Genomic DNA, 7,849 nt, shown 5'->3' on the forward strand with positions numbered 1-7,849 from the left:
CAAACCCTCCTGCTCGGTCTCCGAGCTCAGACACCGAGCAGCAGTCCCCGACAAGTGTTGGAGGGAAGGTGGCTCCAGTTCCACCATCTGAAGAAGGACCAGCAAGGAAAGATGAAAAAGTCGATGGGGTGAGTCTCCCTAAAGGCCAAAGTGGGAGCTCGAGCCGTGGCCCAGCAGACGGAGGGAACAGAGAGGAGTTGGACAGGAAAGATGGCAAAAAGGATCAAGACTCCAGATCTGCACCTGAGCCAAAGAAAGCCGAAGAAAATCCAGCCTCCCAGTTCAGTTCTGCAACCAAGTACACTGCCCTCTCTGTGGACGGTGATGAGGAAACTGAGGGGGAGGAAGACACCGCATAGACCTCGCATCCTGGGCTTCCTCCTCGTCTCTCCACCCAGGACACTGAGGGGCAAATCGAACCTCTACCCAGACACACACAATAAAACGGCTGTCTCCTGAAAAAAAAAAAAGAAAGAAAGAAAAATTCAAGAAAAGGAAGTATATGTTGATCAGGACATGGGCTTATGCCAGTAAAGTTCAACATGCTAAAAAGACTCCACTCACTGCTGTTGCGTGCATTTTGGCTCATAGCAGCGCCATATGCCGGGGGAGTTGCCCGGGTGCGATTCAGAGACTGGATCTCTCGGCCTGAGTGGAAAGGCTCCTCTTCCACGGAGCAGCTGGTGTTTTCGAACTGCTGACTTTGTGGTCAGCAGCCCAACTGGTAACCCTGCCTCCAGGGCTCCTGGGGGTGGTGTCTCACTGCCACGAACCAATGATACGGACTCATGACGGCATCATAGAAGACCTTTATTACTGAACGAATGCCAATAGGCCAAGGGAAGGCTTCAGCAAAGAAATATTGTCTCGGAGATTTCACTCAATTCGTATTTATCTTAAGCCCCAACCAAACTCACGTCCTGGAGTCGATTGTGACTTATTTCAACCCTGGAGGACAGGGTAGACTCACCCCTGTGGGATTCTGAGACTGTAACCTTGTGGGAGTAGAAAGTTTCACCTTTCTGACCTTTGGGTTAGTGTCGCACCACATAAACACTACGCTAACTGGGCTAATCCTATCAGCATTAGTGAGCTGAAATGGACATTTGGGGGCAGACCGTAGGAAGAATAATGCTTAAAAGAAACAAAATTCGTCCAGCTCTCAGATGGAGGCACCCTGGGGGCATAGTGGTTATGTGTTGGGCTGCTAACAGCAAGATCAGCAGTTCGAATCCACCAGCGGCTCAGAGGGAGAAAGGCAGGACTTTCTACCCCTGTAAAGAATTACAATCTCAGAATTAAATTATATCAAAGAACCCATGAGAGTGCATTGAACATCTGCAAAAATTTCCAGTTAAATCCTATATTGGAAGACTATCTTGTACATTTCAGATCAGATGTTGCATATATTAAAGTAAAATTTCATATCTATGAAACAGTATATAGCGCTAATGGGGCATGAAATGCAATGTTAAAGGGTTCACATCACAGCTTGAATCGTAGGCATCCACTACGAACAGGGACGTGATTCATACATCCTGTGTCTGCTACTAACCAGTAGGTGTTCAAGCTTCATCACCATCAACGACAGTACATATTTATGGCTAATCCACTCTGCTGTCAGTGGGCATGCCAAAGTCATCTTGAATTTCACATACAGGTCAGACATTCCTTTCTGAGTTATAGACTGCTTCAATACAGGACCCTGCGGTGAGGAGGGTGTAGGAGGCCTCGCAGGGCGTGATCGAGGGTGATGTAACTGAGAGGAATTACTGAAACCCAAATGAAGACTGAGCATGATAGTGGGACAAGAGGAAAGCAAAAGGAGATAGAGCGAAGAACTAGGAGGCAAAGGATATTTATAGAGGTTTAAATAAAGTCATGTACATGTGTGAATATATTTATATATGAGGATGGGGAAATAGATTTATGTGCATATATTTATAGGTTTAGTATTAAGGTAGCAGATGGACATTGGGCCTCCACTCAAGTACTCCCTCAATACAAGAATACTTTGTTCTATTAAACTGGCATTCCATGATGCTCACCTTCCCGATACAATTGCAGAAGACAAATGTGTGCATAAGCAAATGTGGTGAAGAAAGCTAATGGTGCCCAGCTAACAAAAGATATAGCATCTGGAGTCTTAAAGTCTTGAAGGTAAACAAGCAGCCATCTAGCTCAGAAGCAACAAAGCCCACATGGAAGAAGCACACCAACCTGTGTGATCACAAGGTGTTGAAGGGATCAGGTATCAGGCATCAAAGGAAAAAGGAATCAAATCATTGTGAATGAGGGGGAGTGCAGATGGGAACCCAAGGCCCATCTGTAGGCAACTGGACATTCCCTTACAGAAGGGCCGTGGGAGGAGGAGATGAGCCAGCCAGGGTGCAGTGTAGCAAGGATGAAACATACAACTTTCCTCTAGTTCTTAAATGCTTCCTCCCCCCCACCCTCACCCCCACTATCATGACCCTTCTGTAAGAGGATGTCCACTGGGGTACAGACAACAGAAAAGTGGGTGAAGGGAGACATCGGACAGTGTAAGACATGACAAATAATAATAATTTATAAATTATCAAGGGTTCATGGCAGGGGGGATGAGTTGATACCAAGGGCTCAAGTAGAAAGCAAATGTTTTGAGAATGATGATGGCAGCAAATGTACAAAGGTGCTTGATACAATGGATGGATGGATGGATGGATTGTAATAAGAGTTGTATGAGGTCCCCAATAAAATGACTTAAAAAACAAACAAACAAACAAACAAAAAACCCAACTCGGTCAATCTTGAAGTTTGGGCTTGAGGTTCGGGCCTGAAGTTTGGGCTGCCCTAAAGGCCACATTAGATGGCAGGGGAGCTTTGGGGGCGTGGGGAGGATGGGGAGCTAACCATAATGAGCACAAGAAAACGTTTTAAAATTGATTGTGGTGATGATTGCCCAACTCTTTTTAATACGATGAAACCATTGGATTGTATGTTCGATAAAATTGGATCCATTGTGTCCCAACAGGTTTTTAAAACACCTTTTAAAAGAAAGAAAATCAAATGAGCTAAAAAATTGGATTCCGTGGCTTGGAGTTTACTTGGCACATTTGCATAAGCTAGTGGTGTTTTCAAGGCATAGAAAATGTGAGTTGCTCTATCTCCGGCTCTGTGCCACAGCTTCAGGTGGCCCCGGTCTGGGCCTCTGCCACTTCAGACAGATCTCAAACGTGAGCTTCTGATGGGCCTGGCTTTCTCCGAGACGGCTCTTCTTCACAGAGGAGTAGCTCTGAAGGAAAGTGGGTTTTCTCTTTTGGCCGACCACGCTCCCAAGGAAACGGAGGGTGTGACTTGGTTCCCACTCTCTATGAAAGTCAGAACCCAATGCTGTCTCCATCCTGTCCATTTACATAGCAGAAAGCTCCCTCCACAGTGGGATGTGGCCACAGGCACGGAATCCAGAGTTATCATACATTACATAAGGAATTATGGCTAAGGGAAAAATCCTCGCTGCCCTTGGGTCAATACTAACTCACAGCAACCCTACAGGCAGGGTAGAATTGCCACTATGCGTTTCTGAGAGTACACTCTTTGCGGAGTAGAAAGCCGAATCTTTCTCCCAAAGAGTGACCGGTGGTTTCAAACTGCAGACCCTGTGGTTAGCAGCTCCACTCATATCTGTTCATTACTCCACCAGGGCGTCTCAATGGCTAGAAGGGCCATGCTTGTTCTCTCAGGCCACCCTGGCTCTTTGAGCTCTTCTCTCATTCATTCTTGAGGAATTCACAACTCCCCCTTTCCTGTTACACCTTGTACAATGACAATTTTTACAACCACAGTTGGGAACTTTCATTTAAGCAATCTATTCCTGTAAGAGAATTAATCAGATACAACTTGTAATAAAAAGAGTGCTAAGTTCTCTGTTACTTTGAGGACCAAGGTGCCCTGGCCCCAGCCATGGGATTTTCCATTGCCTGATGTGCATGGGAAAGTTGAACATTGAATAAGGACGATTGAAGAAGAATGCATGCATTTGAATTGTGGTGGTGGAAAAGAATACTGAAAATACCATGGACTGCTAGAAGGACCAACCAAGGAATCAGTACAGCCAGAGAGCTCCTTAGAGGCAAGGGTGGCGAGGCTTCATTTTACAGACGTTGGACATGTTGTCAGGAGAGACCAGTCCCCAGAGAAAGACGTCATGTTCGGTAAGGAAAACTCAGGACCAGGTCATTGGGAAGTCAATTAAAAGACCTGGATGACCTTGTATGGCTCGTTATCTGTGATTTCCAGGGGTCTGAGCAATGCCAGCCAAATCCTTTCTAGCTGGGTGGTTTGCTGGTGGCACTGATGGTTGTCATGGTGCCAGGTACAATTCATGGGAACCTTATGAGTGACAGCAGAAGATGTTGTGTGGTCTGCACTCTTCTAACACTGCATCAGACAATGGTCTATTGTGACCTATAAGATTTTCATTGCCCTGTTTGGGGGAGCAGGTTACCGGGCCTTTCGTCCTATGCTTAGTCTATTTATTTATTTATTAAATAGTTTTATTGGCATATATTTCACATATCATACAATTCAATAGTTTGATCATGTTAATAAGAGTTTTGTATAACCAATCTTAGAACATTTACCTCTTTCTTTTACTCATTGTCATCAGCTCCCCACCATTCCCCAACCTTCCCCACCATACTGGGGCTCACACTTCATTCTAGCCCCAATCTGAGAACAATTAGTTCTTATTACCTGGCCTTGCTTGGTGTTTACCCTCATGAAGACATAACTGAAGATATGGTTGCTATTATACCAAAGTGTAGTGGAGAAACTGGATGGTGCCTGGCTATTAGAAAGAATAGTGCCTGAGGTCTTAAAGGATGCTTGACTTCAAACAAGCAGTCATCTGAGTGGGGTGTCAACTGGGACTTCATGGAAGAAGTACACTAGTCTGTGTGATCCAAGGATTGTGAATGATAAAATCCAAACCTGGAGCAGAGAATGGTATCAAAACTTAAGTCGTAAACACCTGGAAGGCTGTGAAGTTCAATGGGACCCTGCAAACTGTTCACAGGTCTGTACATGGGTCAAGCCTCCAGTGTATCCTCTCTGACCACAGACCAGGGATGTGAACAGCCTTGCTATCATGCAGCGTCTAGTGGGTTTTTTGTTTTGTTTTTCTGTTTTCTGTTTTTTATGTTTTTCTGATATGAAATCCAGGATGGGTAGAGTTTAGTCCTGAAGGCACTGAAACCTGTCCACTATGGGTGACCCTGCTGTTATTTGAAGTACCAATGACATAGCTTCCAACATCATAACAAAACAATACAGCATTACAATAAAGCAAAATTAGCAGATAGGTGGTAGGGTATTATTTACTCTGAACTTTGTCCTCGGTAAATGTTGCCCTTTTGATCTCAAATGGTTGCTTATTCTAAAGTGTGCACACTTCCATTGTTCTCCTTATAGACTTACCTATTGTTCAGTGAAAAATTGAGGTATGGGTGTGAGCTTATGGGTGTGACCTGAAAGGTGAGTCAGGGTCACAGTCTCAGGGGTTCTACCAGTCTCTAGTCAACCAATAAACCTGTTTTTGTTTTGTTTTTTTATGATTTTTGACTTCTGTTCCACCTTTCACCCTCGCTCTTTCAGAGCAGTTGGTAGTGGTAGTCGGGCACCATCTAGTGCTTCTGGTCTCGGGGGTTGTGGAGACTGATAGCCCCATGTTCCATTGCTTCACTGCATGAATTATTTCCACGAGTCTGCACTTTTCATCACCCCTCTTTCCTCTGCACAGGGAGAGGCAGATCGCTGTGTTCAGATGGCTGCTTGCCATGAGCTTTTAAGACCCCAGCCACTACTCTCCAAGTAGCATCTAGAACGTTTTTGTTAACAGTGTTACATTGATTATCCATGGGGGCCCTGAAACTCTCATTTTGATTTCTCAGGCCCCACAATTCATTCTGTCTGGAGACATTATTTTGTTGTCACGTGTGGGGGAGGTGCTACCGGCATCCAGCAGATAGCGGTCAGACATGCTGTCAGACACCTGACAGCATCCAAACACATTTTCATCCAGCACGGGGTTAGAAACGCAGGCTGTGCTGTTGTGTGACGCTTGCGCGTGTGAGAAGTTGGAGATCCAGGAGGCCCGTCTGACTGCTGGCTTCAGAAGGATTGTCCTCCTCTCGGTGGCCGAGACAATGGGCCTGTGAGCCTGTGACTCGGGGCACCTGTTGTTAGGTGCCATTGAGTTTGTTCTGACCCACATTCTGCACAACAGAAGGAAACACTGCCTGGTCCTGCACCATCCTCACAAGTGTTCCTCTGCCTCAGCCCATTGAGGCAGCCACAGTGTCGATCCATCGCCTTGAAGGCCTTCCTCTTTTTCGCTGCTCCTCCCCATGTCACCTCTGTATTACAGATGAGGAGCCTTAGGCCCTTAGAAGTTACCTGAACTGCCCAAATCACAAAGCTGTTGCATAGCCATCCAAGGCTGAACCAAGCCAAGTTGGGCTGACCCCATCCTCCACTCGTTGACCTCCGGGGAGGAGATAGTTATTCTGCAAGTGGGAGCAGAGCCGTGTTTCCAGAGGAGGGTCATGTTTTCAATCGATGGGAATGGGAAGGGAGATGAATTGGACCTGGTTTGGAGCCAACAACCTCTAAGCTATGCCAAACTCGTGTGAATCAGGAATACCTAGGTGAGCAGCGGGCAGGACTGGACTGGCCTGGTAAGAACAGGTGGGCAGAAAAATGTAGCATCTGTGACAAGGCTGAACAAGATGAGGCAGGGGCCGCGACCAGGCACGTGCTCGCCACCCTGCTGTGGGTAGGACCGGTGAGGGGATCACTGCCTCTCTGAAAAACCTGTGCAGGGTGATGGGATCAGATAAGCCAGGGCTGATGGTGAAGTTCAAGGCAGGCCACCAAGCCCCAGCCAAGGAAAAGGGTGGTGTTGGAGGACAGGTACTTTAAGTTAAATGGATATGCAGCTGTTGTGGGAAAGCCAGCGAGCTGGGCACTGGAGTGTGCTGGTATTCCTGACACATATCCTTGTTTAAAAATTAATTTTCAAAGGGATTTTAAATGCTTATCACAATGCTGTTCTGTGCTGTGCTCGTGTAAGAGCTACCTCGAGGAGATCAGACCTTTAGGGCTCTGAGTGCATGTGGGTTGAGGAGAAACAGCTCAGCAAAAGGCGAGGAGAATGGCTGCGCCATGAAGAACGTGACCAGAGGTGCTCAGTGGGATGTGTACAAGCTGCTGAACTGGCATCTGTCCACTTGTGTCTACTCTCCATGACAACAAAATGAGTTATTTATTTTAAATCACTTTATTGGGGACTCATATAGCTCTTATCACAATCCATATGTGCAGCCATTTTGTCAAGACCATTTGTACATTTGTTGCCATCATCGCTTTCAAACATTTTCTTTCTACTTGAGCCCTTGGTATCAGCTCCTCATTTTGTTCGCCTCCTTTCCCCCCCTCCCTCAAGAACCCTTGATAATTTATAACTTATTATTTTTTCATGTCTTACACTGACCGATGTCTCCTTTCACCCACTTTTCTGTTGGCTGTCCCCCTGTGAGGGGGTTATATGTAGATCATTGTGATCGGTTCCCCCTTTCTCCCCCACCTTCCTCTTACCCTCCTCGTATTATTGACCCTCCAGGTCTCATTATTGGTCCTGAGGGGTTTATCTGTCCTGGATTCCCTGTGTTTCCAGCTCTTAACTGTATCCATGAACATGCTCTGGTCTAGCTGGATTTATAAGGTAGAATTGGGATCATGATAGTGGGGGGAGGGGGGAAGCATTAAAGAACTAGAGGAAAGTTGTATGTTTCATCGGTGCTATACTGCA

Source organism: Echinops telfairi, unplaced genomic scaffold, assembly GCF_000313985.2.
Source record: "Echinops telfairi isolate 266 unplaced genomic scaffold, ASM31398v2 ScPeMD7_9;HRSCAF=40, whole genome shotgun sequence".
Lineage (NCBI taxonomy): Eukaryota > Metazoa > Chordata > Mammalia > Afrosoricida > Tenrecidae > Echinops > Echinops telfairi.